A 16,004-nucleotide genomic window follows, 5' to 3' on the forward strand; every position below is an offset into this window, starting at 1 on the left:
ACAGAAGAGTCTGATATGACTGAGTGACTAAATAACAACAAAACTAGAAAAAGCTGAATCAGAGGGGAAAAAATTCCTTATTAAAGGAGGCAACAGTGTCTTAGAGAGGATACAAAAACATTCATATGATACATTGAACTTCATCAAAACTTTAAAATTTGCTCTTAGAAAGATACTGTTAAGAAAAATGAAAAGATAAGGCACAGATTGGGAAAATATTTATAATACATACATTTGATAAAGGACTGGTGTCCAAAATATACAAAAAACTATTACAGCTCAGTAAGAAGACAACCCAGGCAATTTTTAAAATGGGCAAAGATTTGAACAGACACGTCACAAAAGAAATTATCTGAATGTCTCATAAGCATGTGAAAAGGTGGTTCACATCTTGAGTCATCAGGTAAGTACAAATTAAAACCACAGTGAGATACCACTACATGCAATTAGAATGGCTAATGTTGAAAAACTGACAATACCAAGTGTTGATGAAGATATGGAACAACTGCTGGTATATCACTTTGAAAAACTAAGAATTTCTTTCTTTTTTTAAAAAATATTTTTATTTATTTCTTTGGCTATGCTGGGTCTTAGTTGTGGCATGCAATATCTTTATCTGTGGCATGTGAACTGTTAGTTGTGGCATGTGGGATCTAGTTCCCTGACCAGGGAACGAACCTGGGCCCCCTGCATTGGGAGTGCAGAGTCTTAGCCACTGGACCACCAGGGAAGTGCCCAACTAAAAGCTTCTTAAAACAGTAAATGCACACCTACCATTCAACCTTGCTATTCCATTCCTAGGTACATTCCCAAAAGAAACAAAAATCTGTATCTACACAAAGACTTCACTGGAATATTCACAGTAGCTTTATTTGTAATAGCCAAAAAATAGAAACAACCCAAATGTCAAAAAACTAATAAATGGATAAACAAGTTGTGAAATATCTATACAGTGGAGGATCTGTTAGTAATAAAAAAAGAATAACTACTGATACAGACACGAGAGGGTCTGTATCTGTATTATATAGCACATGAAGTGAAAGTCGCAGTCATGTCCAGCTGTTTGTGACCCCATGGACAATACAGTCCATGGGATTCTCCAGTTGTTCCCTTCTCCAGGGAATCTTCCCAACCCAGGGATCGAACCCAGGTCTCCTGCATTGCAGGTGGATTCTTTACCAGGGAAGCCCATGAGATAACATGAGTGGGTCTCAAAATCATTATACTGGGACTTTGCTGGAGGTCTCAATGTAGGGGCCCTGGGGTTGATCCCTGGTCAGGGAACTAGAGCCCACATGCCTCAACTGAAGATACCAAATGCTGCAATGAAGACCGAAGATTCCCCACGTGTTGCAACTAAGACCCGGCACAGCCAAATAAATAAATAAAATATTTTCAAAAATATGGTGGTCCTAGCTATTCTTTTCTGCTCGTGATCCAAAAGTGGTCATTGTCCCTCTTAAAATGGGATGCCTAGGACAGTATATGGTCTTCCATATAGATGGAAGATCAGTTACTGGCTCCTTTCTTCTGTGCCTCTACTACTGTAATGTAACCTGATGTGCCACTAACCTTTTTAGCTCCAAAGCTGATGTATATTAACTTGTAGTATATTCAAATATTTAGAGGTTTTGTCCCCATGTAAATTCTAAGGACTCACTGGAAAAGATCCTGATGCTGGGAAAGATAGAAGGCAGGAGGCGAAGGGAATGAGAGAGTATGAGATGGTTGGATGGCATCACTGACTCAATGGAGATGAGTTTGAGCAAACTCCAGGAGTTGGTAATGGACAGGGAAGCCTAGCATGCTACAGTCCATGCAAAGAGTCGGACAAGACTGAGTGGCTGAATGACAGCAACAAATTCTAATGACACTATCAGGCATCTGAAGAAGGGGTGGCTAAAAGAAGGAGGGGGGTGAGAGTGGAAGATAGGAGAGAATTAAGTCCTTGTAGATTCTGCCAAGTTATTAAGTGTTTACCGCCCCTGATAGCAAATGGAGGCCATCTCCACACCCACTCCTCCCTTCAAGGCCTCCTATCAGCTACCTACCAACTCCATTCCCTAGTAAGTAACTGCCTGTTCAACAATCTGCCTTGACACACAATCTGACACCCGGTCTCCTCCTCCTACCATCAGTTCTACCCCTGATAACCACTGGGCACTTGTGGTGAGTGATTAGAAGCAGGGCATTTTGGCAATTGCTGTAGAACACATATATCCAGGAAATGCATTTATGTTTAAGTTCCTGGCAGTTCAGACGCTGAGCATCAAGTACAAGTTTTACCAAAGAATATGCAGGGAAATGGATCAAGAAACCAGTCTCTTGGGGACTTCCCTGGTAGTTCAGTGGTTAAAACCCTGGGCTTCCACTGCAGGGGACATGGGTTCCATCCCTGGTCAGGGAACTAAGATTCTGTACACTGGGCAGTGTGGCCAAAAAAAAGAAAAAGAAAAAAAGAAACCAGTTTCTTATCTTGCCTTTTTCCATGTAGATTCTTCATACAAGAAACGTTGCATGTTTGTTGTTAGATTTTCTGAAGTAAAGTACAATATATTCAATGGGTGAGGACAAGGATTGTTTTTCCAGGCAATTTCCTTAAAACTTCAAGTCATTTAAAAGGAAAGACAGCTGAACAAGTTTTGGTACTTTTTTCTTCTATAGTCAACTTCAGGCTGATGGTCATTGAACACTCCTCCACACAGACATTCCTTCCATCAGATCAGAGACCCTCACCCTCTTAACATACACACCACCAGCACTCTTGTCATTCTCAGAGCTTCCTCTTAGCAATTCAGAGCTAATATTCCTCCACATGGGAAAACCATCCCCTCTGTGTCATTCAGCCTTATCTCCCTTCAATCCTAGACAGGGCCTATGAGGTCCTCAGTCACCTCTTCTTTTCCCAAAATTATCCTCAGGCTGTTTCCACTGGCTTTTGTCTCACCTCCTTTACATACAACCAGGACCCTCCAATATGGAAAATATATTTGTTCAACACCACTATAACAATCCATCTCTTTTTTCACTCCCATCTGAACACCTCAAATGATTATTCAACATATTTTCCTTCCTTGGATTCACCTCTTAGTGCTGTTTTTATTAATCTGAAAAATTATATCCTCCTAAGGTCAATAATGACTTTTAAGTTGAACAGATTTAATAATCTTCGTTGGGAATTTATCTTCTCGTATACTGCCCCTTGGGGCTTCCCAGGTGGTTCAGTGGTAAAGAATCTGCCTGCCAATGCAGGAGACATGGTTGTAATCTTTTGGGTCAGGAAGATCTTCTGGAGGAGGAAATGGCAACGCACTCCAGTATTCCTCCTGGAGAATCCCATGGACAGAGGAGCCTGGTGCGATACAGTCCCTGGGGTGACAAAGAGTTGGACAGGACTGAGCATGCATCATCGTACTGTTCCTTATAGTATTGGGATCCAGCAGGGGTGGGAGGGCCTGGAGAGGAATGGTACCTGTTGGGGGAACTGTGGAGGTTGCTGGTGTGGTTTCCTCTGTGAGACTGTCATTGCTCACTCTATCCCCTTAGTGTAGGAAACCAGCAAATTATTTGCCCTGAACTTGGGGTCAAAAATCACCCCAACCTCTTCCCACTAATTATAACTGGATGGCAGGTGCTTAGGTCTGAGAGGGGCCCATCGAGTCTCTGATCTCCACTCTGGGTGGCTCTTCACCAGGAGGTCTCTCGTGCGCAAGAATTGCAGCTCTCACCCATCCTCAATCCTTAATTCAGTATCTTCTCCCGTTCTCTTTTCTTGTTTCACGCTGAGTTTCTCTCAGTATCGCTGTCTTTCACGCAGCCTCACGGTCTGTCCTGGGACTGACCTTTCCATTACAAGGAGCATCCCCCAAACCACACTCAGAAACCACAATTCCCTTCTCTTGCCCTCACAGAGGCACTATAGAGAAATCAGCCTTAATTAATTGGAGACTCCCTCTTCTTTAAAAGCCATCATTGCTAATCTTGAACTTCTCAGTGGAATGGAATTTTGAGAAGTCAGTCCTTTAGTTCTTGTTCAGTTGCTCAGTCCATGTGACCCCATGGACTACAGCATGCCAGGCTCCTCTGTCCATAGGACTTCCCAGGCAAGAACACTAGAGTGGGTAGCCATTTCCTTCTCCAGGGGATCTTCCCGACCCAGGAATTGAGCTGGGTCGCTTGCATTGGCAGGCGGATTCTTTACCACTGTGCCACTAGGGATGCCCAATCCTTTAGTTATATCACCTTTAAGTAATTCTGTAGTGAGTTTATCCAAAGAACTCAGAAGTCTGCCCCAGGCCACTGGGGTTTGGTTAATGTGAACCTGCAGTCCATGTGCCAATCATGCTAGCATCACCCGAGTACCTTATACCTTGAGAAGCAAGAATGATACTCTAATAAAGGAATTTGATGGCTTAAAGAGCCACAGGTTAAACGTGAAAGTCTCCATCAGTACAAAAGCTAGGAGCCTTGGTCAAATTACATGGTTTTAAGTTAAACATGTGGATGTGAAAATATCTATGAAAATCTCCATGCATTTTAATGACTTAGAGTTATTAACCTGAGGTTTGAAATCCTCTTCAAATGTGTACATTTTTCTAGTGCAAAGGTTCATCACTTTCATCAGCTCCTTAAAGGGTTTGTGGCCTCCAAAAGGTTTAGGAACCTCTAAGTTAGGGGAAAGATAAGATTAAAATCACAATATTATTATTTCATGTATTTCTAAATGTAATACATAAAAATAGCAAATAACTTCCATTTCAGCAAACAGCAAAAAAAAGTTGAATATTGTAAATAATCACAATATGATTAGTAACTATGTTTAAACACTAATATAGACAATATTATTCTAGCATTTTATCTGTCGACAAGTATTTACCTGAATATACATAAAACAAGTTTATCAGCAAGAGGGAAGTTCATATACAGATTTTAACCTAGATTGAAAACTACCAATAGACTTATTTCCACTATTGTTTAAAAAAACTTTAATCAGGTAATTTAAAGGCAATATAAATACAAGTAAAATCAGAATTTAAATAGTTCCTCAGTTACAGCACCTATTCTCTTACACTGGATAAGAAAGATAAATTATTGTACCTGCTTTATAAAAGATTGATTAAAAGATACACTGTGGAAACTCCTTTCATAGTCAATTTCTGCAGCCAAAACCCAAATTCAGAGCCCCAATTTTTTAACCCAGGTCCCATTCAAAGTATTCCAAGAATAGTTCTTCAACTACTGAAAAGCATCAATTTCATAAATGTGCCTTGGAAATGGATTTTTAAAATTAGCACGTTTGCAAGAGCAAACCTATCAAGTTATCGTATACATTGTTATTTATACATTTGAAATGTAACTTATTTATCCAGTCATTCAACAAATATTTATTGAACCTCTGCTATATGCAGGTACTGCTCAAGGTGACAGAGTTATAGCAGTGAACAACACAGTTCAAAAATATATAATAATACATAAACATATCTTCATTAGGAAACATTCAGATACATAAGCTCATAGGATTAAAAAAATCAAAGTTGTCCTCCTGGAGGCCCGCTCCATCTCAGTTCTTCTTCTGCAATAACTACTACTAACAGTACTTTCTCCAGACTTTTTATTTACATAGAATATCTTAGGTGGTAGAACAGCTTTACTGTACAGACTGTATATATGTATACACACAGTGGGAATTCCCTGGTGCTCCAGGAGTTAGGACTTGGTGCTTTCAGGGTTTGATTCCTGCTTGGGGAACTAAGATCCCTGAGAGCCAGCACATGGTACAGCAAAAGCAAACAAACAAAAAAACCACTTGTGTAAAGTGTACAATTCAATGATTTTGAGTATATTTGCAGTTTTGTGGAACCATCATCAGTAATCTAGGTAAGTGGATTTTAAAATTATAAATACATGAATTGTATTATAATTTATTTTAAAATCCACTTACCTAGATTACAGTGTCATACAGGTATAAATGTATATGAGCAAGGAGATCAAGCCAGTCAATCCTAAAGGAAATCAACCCTGAATATTCATCGCAAGGATTGATGCTAAAGTTGAAGCTCCAATACCTTGGCCACCTGATGGGAAGAGATGACTCATTGGAAAAGACCCTGATGCTCGGAAATACTGAGGGCAGGAGGAGAAGAGAGAAACAGAGGATGAGATGGCTGGATGTCATCACCGACTCAATGGACATGAGTTTGAGCAAGCTCCAAGAGATGATGAAGAACAGGGAAGCTTGGCGTGCTGCAGTCCATGGGGCTGCAAAGAGTCAGACACGAGTTAGAAACTGAACAACAACAACAACAATTTTTCACTAAGGATCAAACCTTGAAGGTGTTCTCTCAATATTGGCATAGACAAATTTTGCGATTATTTTCTGCAAAGAGAGGAATGTGTCCTCTCTCCATCTCCCTTGTCAGATTTCTTAGAAAAAGGTTGCTGACAATGGCAATTAGATATAGCTGAGAATGGTAACCCTATGATTTCAACAGATGGAGAGAAGTTAGCCAATACACAGAATGTCTTGAGAGTCCAAAAATGAACTGGAAAAAAAAAAGGTATAGAAAATAATGTAAAACACACAAAAAGCTGGCTATTTTGAGTATCTTCAAGTAATAACAACATTAATAGCTAACACACACACACACTTTTAAGTCCTCACAATTCCATGAAGGAGATACTGTTATGATACTCACTCTACAGATGTGGAGACTAAGGCACAAGAGATCATCTCTCCACTAAGCAAGCTGAAAAGAGCCTGCCTAGGGCTTCACATCCAGACAGACTGGATTCAGAGTCCATACTCTTAACTGATTTGATGGAATGTAGGGGAGGGGGGTGGTTAGTGTAGGACAGGGAGTGGTTTAGGATAAAAGTGAGATAAAGCAGGAAAAGAGTTTAGCAGAGGGGCTGGTTCCTAGTGCTCAGCTGCTAAGTCCCGTCTGACTCTTTTGTGACTCCATGGACTGTAGCCTGCCAGGCTCCTCTGTCCATGGGGTTTTCCAGGCAGGAATACTGGAGTGGGTTGCTATTTCCTCTTTAGAGGGCTCCTAGTGAGCACACAATAAGAACAAACAAAATAAAATTTAAAAAATAACTATTATATTTTGTGCTCTGTTGGGGAGACTGTTCCTCCACAATTAGAAAAGTAACCTTTCTAAAACCAGTCTAAGGGTTTGCTTAATTAGCTGCCTGGTGGCTCAGTGGTAAAGAATCTGCCTGCAATGCAGGAGATATAGGTTCAGTCCCTGGGTCGGGATGATCCCCTGGAGAAAGAAATAGCAATCCACTGCCAGTATTCTTGCCTGGAGAATCCTATGGACAGAGGAGCCTGGTGGGCTACAGTCCATGGGGTTGCAAAGGGTTGGACACAACTTAGTCAACATCTCGAGCTGCTACCATTCTGCAGGGTGACGGATGACTCAGGCTTTCTTGGGTAGCACCCCCCCCCAGGTACGATGCATAGGTACTGTGAAGCTAAAGAAGCTGAGCCCAGGGAGCTTGTAGGAGGGAAAACGACAGTTGTGCTCTGGAGACTGATGCTGTGGGAGCCACCAATGGAGAAATCAGAATGACTGAGGCAGTAAGGAAGCCTTGAGATAAGAGCAAGAGGTGGGTCGGATGAATGTGAAAAAGCAAAGAGCGAAAAAGTTGGCTTAAAACTCAAAATTCAGAAAACTAAGATCATGGCATCTGGTCCCCTCCCTTCATAGCAAATAGATGAGGAACGAAAGGAAACAGTGACAGACTTTATTTTGGGGGGCTCCAAAATCACTGCAGATGGTGACTGCAGCCATGAAATTAAAAAATGCTTGCTCCTTGGAAGAAAAGTTATGATCAACCTAGACAGCGTATTAAAAAGCAGAGACATTCCTTTGCCAACAAAGGTCCCTCTAGTCAAAGCTATGGTTTTTCCAGTAGTCATGTATGCATGTGAGAGTTGGACTATAAAGAAAGCTGAGCGCTAAAGAATTGATGTTTTTGAACTATGGGGTTGGAAAAGACTCTTGAGAGTCCCTTGGACTGCAAGGATATCCAACCAGTCCATCCTAAAGGAGATCAGTCCTGAATATTCATTGGAAGGACTGATGCTGAAGCTGAAACTTCAATACTTTGGCCACCTGATGGGAAGAACTGACTCATCTGAAAAGACCCTGATGCTGGGAAAGACTGAAAGGAGGAGGAGAAGGGGACGATAGAGGATGAGATGGTTAGATGGCGTCACCGACTCGATAGGCATGAGTTTGAGTAAACTCTGGGAGTCGATGATAGACAGAGAGGCCTGGTGTGCTGCAGTCCATGGGGTTGCAAAGAATCAGACATGACTGAGTGACCAAACTGAACTGAAGAAACTGGGTTTTATCCTAAAGAAAATGCAGAGTCGCTGAAGATGGAAGGGAGCAGGGAGGCCTGGAGGGGCTGCTTTGGAGGCTGGATGTGAATGACTCCACCTCCAGCTGGGACGCAGGCTCCACCCAAAACATCTGCTGCCATTTCCAGGGGGCTCCTTATCTTTTGACTCATAAAGTTACTTGTCTTTGAGTTTCTCAATCACATTGTGGTCACTGCTGAAAATAATCTCTTCTATCTTGGGTTTGTGCTTACTATTGAAGCATCTTGTCATGCTGGAGAACTTCTCTTTTAAAAACATCAGAGACCTATGAGAAAGCTGGACAAAAATGGGTTTTAGAGACACCCAAGGGAGTAATTTAAAAACAAGTATGACAACCAGCAACGCCCTGTCACATCAAAGTCAGACCTGGGTGGAAAGAAGAGCTTAGTCCAGGGGAAGGTCTGGGTTAGGTTTACAGGCAACTTCCTTACTATCAGGGTAAGCCTTTCAAAACACAACAGAGATAAAGGAAGATGCCCTTTTGCAAGTATGCACAAACAAAAGGAATGAATTCTGATTAAAACCAAAGAGGGAAAATAGCAGCTTAACACACAGTCAAAGGCCAGAGCTTTCAGTGAGAGAGGGAAGTTAAGTCGCTCAGTCGTGTCCGACTCTTGGAGACCCCGTGGACTATAGCCCACCAGGCTCCTCCGTCCATGGGATTCTCTAGGCAAGAATACTGGAGTGGGTTGCCATTTCCTTCTCCAGGGGATCTTCCTGACCCAGGGATCGAACACAGGTCTCCCACACTGCAGGCAGATGCTTTAACCTCTGAGCCACTAGGAAAGCCCAAAGGGGAGATACAAACCAGCAGTGTTCTCTTAAGAGAGTTCGTGCATTTTTTTTTTACATTGGTAAATAATATAAGCTTATTCACATGAACTGGCAAAAATGAAGTATTGCTATAAATTCACAATATTTCCAAGTACCAAGTATTTTATTATATTTAGTATAACTCAACTTTTTATTATGGAAAGTTGCAACCATGCAAAAAGAGCAAGGAGAGTGTACTAAAACATAGTGTACCCACTGTCCAGCTTTAACTAACACACAGCTGATCCTGTTTTCATCTGCACTCTATTTTATTGGATTATTTTAAAGCCATCATTTCATCTGTAATTCCCTCAGTGAGCACAATCATTTCATAGTCTGTTTTGGATTAGGTTGTTTGCTTTTTTTAAAAAAAAAAAAGGCTGCACATCACGTGGCATGCAGGATCTTAGATCCCCAACCAGGGATCGAACCTATGCCCCCAGGCAGTGAAAGCATGGAGTCCTAACCACTGGACCACCAGGGAAGTCCCTGTCATTTTACAGTCAAGACTGCTTTTCAATCCTACCTTTCTCTTCACTCACTCCCATCTACTCTAGGCAGTAATCTGAGGACAAGGGGACTGATTTGAGGAGAGAAGAAAAGTCCCCATAGAAATACCCAACTGTCCCAAAGGAGGAGAGGGAGAAAGAGCTCTGAATCAGGAAAAGATCAGAAAGAGATGGAGCCAGGCCCTTCCCCAGTGCCTTCCCAGGTGGGGGCGTGGGGCCTCCAGGAGCTGGAGCAGGGCCTTTGAAAGGCAGAGCCTCAAAGATCTGCTGACTTTCCTTTTTTAAATTATTTATTTATTTATTTTATTTTTGGCTATGCTGGGTCTTCGTTGATGCGAGGGTTTTCTCTAGTTGTGGTGAGCAGGGGCTACTCTCGAGTTGTGGTGCACGGGCTCCTCATTGCAGTGAGTTCTCTTGCAGAGCACAGGCTCCAGGGCGCATGGGCTTCAGTAGTTGCAGCTCCCAGGCTCTGGAGCGCAGAACTTGATAGTTGTGGCTCTCAGACTCAGTTGCTCTGAGGCATGTGGGGTCTTCCTGGACCAGGGATTGAACACGTGTCTCCTTCACTGGCAGGCGGATTCTTTACCAGCTGAGCCACCAGGCAAGCCCAAAGTCTGCTGACTTCCACTCTGGCCTCTGGACTGAAAAGCACACAGTGCTCATCGTGAAGGGCTTTAGAAGGAGAGGAAGCCAGTGCTGCCCGAGGACAGGTCAGCTGCATTCCCAGAACCAGTCAAGTGTCCTGCAGGACACACAGTACCAGGAGCCGACTGACCGAACCAACCTTTCGTGAAACCCTGTCTGTCCCCACCCCTCCTTCCACCAACCTGCCGGCTCATCCACCCCGACTTCTTTCCTCTCATCTGGCAGGAGGTTGAGTCCTTTTGGCTCTTGGTCAACGTGTCTCCTTTTACCCTTCGCCCTCCTGCCACATCCTCCAGGCTCGCCCAGGGGCCATTCTGCCTCTCAACAGGCACATCTTCCACGGGCCCACCAAGGGCCAGCCATCCATCCACTCTCATTCCAGCTGTCCTCCTCCCGCCCTCCACACTCAACTGCTTCCCCAGCTCGCACTTGTCCAAAGCCTCGCCATCTTCAGGGAACCTTCTGGAATTGCCCCGTTCACACCTCCCTGTGTGGATGGACCGGGCAGCATTCGTGTGCACCCTCTCTGGGTGCCAAGTGTACCCCCCACTGGGTGCAGTGTGAGGGTGCATTTCTCTCTCCCAATGGGGCTGAGGCCTGAGGCCAAAGGCCCGGTCTTTATCCTGCAGCCCTGGCTCTCAGGGTGCTCACTCAGAAGATGCTCAGAAGTATTTGCAGGAAGACAGTGGGGACTCACAGATGAGCAAATCCATCCCTGCGCTTGGGGTGGTTATTGTTCAGCTGCTCAGCTGTGTCCAACTCTTTGCGACCCCATGGACTGCAGCATGCAGGCTCCCCTGTCCTTTACTGTCTCCTGGAGTTTACTCAAACTCATATCCATCGAATCGGTGATGCCATCCAACCATCTCATCCTCTGTCATCTCCTTTTCCTCCTGCCTTCAATCTTTCCCAGCATCAGGATCTTTTCAAATGAGTTGGCTCTTCATATCAGGTGGCCAAAGCATTGGAGCTTCAGTATCAGTTTTTCCAATGAATATCCAGCATTGATTTCCTTTAGGATTGACTGGTTTGATTTCTTAGGGTAGTTCCGTCTATACAGAGGCCATTCCCCAAAGGTGAGGGGTCAGACTGCCTGCCTACTTCCTGTTCTTCAGGAGACTTCCAGTCACATTCACTCACCGAAGAACTCCGGATTCTTCAGCAGGATGTACGATGCCGTCCTGGCTTCGGCGGCCCTCAAGCAGGGCTCAGACGGGCGCCACCTCCCACTACAACATGAACTTCTCTTAGTACCTGCTGAGTTCTCTCTTGCAGTTCTCTCCATTGCCTGAGATCTCAACTCTTGACCCCACTGGCCACTTGCTGCTGACCCTGGAAGACTCAGGTGCAATGTTGCCACCTGTGGGAAGCGTGCTCTGGCCCTGACCCTGGTGTCACCACTGAACTGGAAGATTCCTGGGAGCAAAGACTTTTTCTTCATCTATGCCCTCTCCCTAGTCATGAGCACAGTCTGGCACATCCAGAGGCCTCAATAAACGTTTGATGAATGACTGAAAGAGGGGAAAAAGGAGCTGATTCCTTCAGTTTCTGTCATTGCAGAAACACAAATTGACTCTTCACACCAATGACTGTGGACTGGGGAAGACTACTATTGCAGTTTGAATTTTTGAGGCTTTAAGAATTAAAATTTCAGGAAACAACCCCACCTTGCTTTGCAAAGAGTAGATTAAGCAAATTTCTAGCAGAAGGTGATCCATCTTTCTCCCCTTGTTTAACCTCTGAGACATGGGGGTATCGGCACAGAGGACGTACCTACATAACAACTAACATGAGCCAGAAAACTCAATGACTCATTGGATGTGGCACTGAGCCACTGTTCCCATATCCTACAGTACGAAAAATTTTAAATTGAATCTATGTGCCCCCTTCCTATTCCCAGTCAGCTCCAAAACCATGGAGTTAGTTATACTAACGTCATCCACAAAAATAAAGGTTAATCTGTGAAAGTTGTTTTTAATCCATAGTCTCACAGAGCTGCAAATGACCAAAAGGTATTTTTTTCTTTAAAAAAAAAAAAAAAAAAGAACCTCTTTGACACCTATTACATCCTTGTACTCAATCAAAACAGTGCTCCTAAATTTTAGGAGTGCTAACAGGGCTCCTCCAATTTTGCTCTGAATATTTTCTAAAGGGATCCTGACTTTCCCTTGATCTTTCATTTTAACAATCGGGGGTCAGAACTTGAATTTTCCTCTCAAATTTCTCTAAATTTCCCCTCCCCCTCACTTTTCAATGGTCAGATTATCTGGAAGTATTTTTTGCCCATGAATGATTCATTAGTTTTGTTTTTCAGAAATCAGGCTGAGCTGCAGCACAACCATTCTGCTCTGCATTCTCTTCCTGCTTCTCGGTTCCTGATCAGATGCGCTTTTCATATTTAAGATACAGTTATGAATTAGTCTAATAGTCTTAGTTTCTATTCAAAGTCCGGATATCAAGACCTATTCTTATTTAGCTCTTGACCTCTGCCTGGGGTGGGGTGTGTGTGTGTGTGAGATGATGATGAGATAATAGAGGAATATTAGTGCAAAAGTCTGGTCTTCTCTGAAGAATTTGTTAGAGAAGATGCTGATGCTAGAGTAATGAGACATCAGTAATAATATGTTCTTTGTGTTTTTGGCCACACACCTCTCAGCTTGCGGGATCTTAGCTCCCCAGCCAGGGATTGACCTCTTAGATGAGAGTGCCGAGTCCTAACTGCTGGACTACCAGGCAAGTCCCAATAATATTTTCAGTTTATGTAATGCTTTGCTGTCTCCACATTCATTTGATCTATAAGACTGTGCGGTAGACACGATCTTCCTCATTTCCCATAGAAACGGAAGCTCATCGTTGCTAAATGTCTTAACCAAGGTCTCTCCGGTCATCTAATCTGCTCTCAATTTTAACTCTCACCTATAATAATAATTATTAACCTATAGCTAGTTATTCGGAGAAGGCAATGGCACCCTACTCCAGTACTCTTGCCTGGAAAATCCCATGGACGGAGGAGCCTGGTAGGCTGCAGTCCATGGGGTCGCACAGAGTCGGACACGACTGAGCGACTTCACTTTCACTTTTCACTTTCATGCATTGGACAAGGAAATCAGCCCACTCCAGTGTTCTTGCCTGAAGAATCCCAGGGACAGGGGAGCCTGGTGGGCTGCCATCTATGGGATCACACAGAGTCGGACACGACTGAAGTGACTTAGCAGCAGCAGCAGCTAATTATTAACCTATAACCTATAGCTAATGATTCCAAATTGGTTTCATATCCCAGGCCTTTTCCCAGAAAGAGCTAAACTTCTCTACAAAATTGCCTACTTGTCAGTTGCACCCAGGTATCCATAGGCAACCTGAGTTCACAACCAGCATCGGGCACTCTTCCTACGTAGGCTGAGGCACCAGAATCTATGTGGCAGCCCCAGTAGGAAGCTGGAAGCCCAGCATCAGTGCATGGACGGGGCGCACTGCCAATCCCCAAGGAGGATTTGTTGTCTGAACGCTTCTGTGAGTGAATGCGTGAGCGGGGAGGGTGGGTCATTGTGGCTCTTCCCTCACCCTCAACCAGAAGATTAATTGGTCATCAAATCCTGCCATTTCTACATCATAAATCTCTCTCAAATTCTTTCCCCCTTTAGAATCCCCACCTTGCCTCCCCTGCTCGATTGTGTCAGGGCGAAAATGAGATTAATACACATGAAAGTGTTTTGCAAAGAATAAACCTCTGGGGGGTGGGGGTGGGGAAGGATAAATCCTTCTGGAAGCTGTTACTAAACTTACTGGCTCCAGTTTGCCTATTCCTTTCAAGCTAAGCTTTTTCTGCCCTCCTGACTCCGTTGTTTTCTTTGATGCGGCTTCCACAGGCCCACTGCTCAGTCTGTAACCTAAATACTGCTGATCTCTACACACAGGCTTAGCAGCTCAGCCATACACTCTTCTATGTTACTTGCTTCTGGTTATTTCTTACAGTAAAATCTGGCTCCTCATTACATAAGCTTTTGTAGCCTCTACTCCTCACACAACCTCAGGCATACGTGCTAAGTGCTATGTCACTTCAGCTGTGTCCAACTCTGCAATCCCATGGACTATAGCCCACCAAGCTCCTCTGTCCATGGGATTCTCCAGGCAAGGATACTGGAGTGGGTTGGTTGTCATTTCCTCCTCCAGGGGATCTTCCCAACCCAGGGTTCTTCAGCACTAGCGCCACCTGGGAAGCCCTAACTAAGTGCTTAACAAATGCTTGATGCAGAGTTGCTCTCCTCCACACCCTTCCCTCCTTCCCACTATCCAGAGTTTCCCTCAGCATTCTATTCTTTAATCTTCAAAACTCCCTGCCTCTATCAGGAACATTTCTTCCTAAGAGATCCAAGAAAGGAAAAGAGTCTAGATGAGCCTACAGGTTGGAATTTTAAGGAAGTTGCTCACTCTTTACTTTGTTAAATGTACGCGGTGAACCAGGGTGGGAGTGCCAGACTCTGACAGGCTGTTCATTGTGCTGGAATCATTGCTTTTTTTTTTTAATTGAAAGATAATTGCTTTACAGAATTTTGCTGTTTTTTGCAAACCTCAAACTTGTTGGGTTTTGCATGTGGATGCAGAAGAGCATTCTGGTGGGCCGAGCGGGTGAATGTTGTCTGCTTCTTGCTCCCCAGGCCCCCTTGCTCATACCTCTGATCACACTGTTTCTAAATCAGGTTTACTGTTTGCTCCTGCTTGTTGAGCAGCAGCCACTTTTTAAAAATAATAATACTATTTATTTGAGCTTTCATGGTGGCTCAGTGGTAAATAATCCACCTGCCAATGTAGGAGACGCAAGATATGCAGGTTCAGTCCCTGGGTGGAGAAGAACCCCTGGAGAAGAGAATGGCAACCCACTCCAGTATTCCTGCCTGGAGAATCCCATGAACAGAGAAGCCTGGTGGGCTACAGTCCATGGGGTCACCAAAGAGTCAGACACAACTTAGCGACTAAACAACAACAACAGTGAGCAACATAAAGCAGATTTCTGAGGCTGAGGAAGCATGTCAGGACCACAGGGAAGTGACCAAGGTAAATGTGCCCTGGGAAGGCTTTGTGGTGGTCACTCTGCTCCCCTTGTGGGCACAGTCCCCTCATTGCTGTCTGCTGAGTGCACCACTGGAAAACCACATGGCCAAACATGATACTGTCTTCATCTGGATTCCATTTTCCCTCTAGCTACCCCACCTTTTGGCTCTCTAGGCATTTGTCATTTGCTCTACAGATGATCTCTTTCACTATTCCTTCCTGGTTTTACTCCCAACTCCCTAGAATCATCTGCTGAGGGAGTCGCCCCAGGGGTACATCACACATGTGTCCATCACAACATCGCTAGGTCTGCGCATTTCTTTGGATGTCTCTCCATATGTGGACGTAATAAAGACAATTCAACCTTGATTTGGACAATACTGAATTTTCCCTCCCTCCCCATGGCAATCAGTGGTAACATCATCCCAACAAACTGAATCAGACCCAGAAGTCATTCAAAATCTCCTCTTGTTCATGCTCTAGGTCTCATCGGTCAGCAGGTCTCCTCCATCCACTGTGCCTTCACGCTGTCTGCTCTGCCTCTCATCCCAGGCCCTTGACATCACTCATCTAGGCTATGATGTGGTCTTCTATGA

At 44.0% G+C, this 16,004-nt stretch overlaps 1 protein-coding gene and 1 non-coding gene across 2 annotated transcripts in view; both read right to left on the minus strand.

Moving 5' to 3' along the window:
• HMGB1 (high mobility group box 1) overlaps positions 1-16,004 on the minus strand; it is a 129,345-nt gene that overhangs the window by 27,133 nt on the left and 86,208 nt on the right. The gene's annotated exons all lie outside the window — the stretch shown is intronic.
• TRNAG-CCC (transfer RNA glycine (anticodon CCC)) lies at positions 658-730 on the minus strand. Its single transcript has one exon. It is a non-coding gene; the product is annotated as a tRNA-Gly (tRNA).

The sequence above is a fragment of the Odocoileus virginianus genome, chromosome 8, assembly GCF_023699985.2.
Source record: "Odocoileus virginianus isolate 20LAN1187 ecotype Illinois chromosome 8, Ovbor_1.2, whole genome shotgun sequence".
Lineage (NCBI taxonomy): Eukaryota > Metazoa > Chordata > Mammalia > Artiodactyla > Cervidae > Odocoileus > Odocoileus virginianus.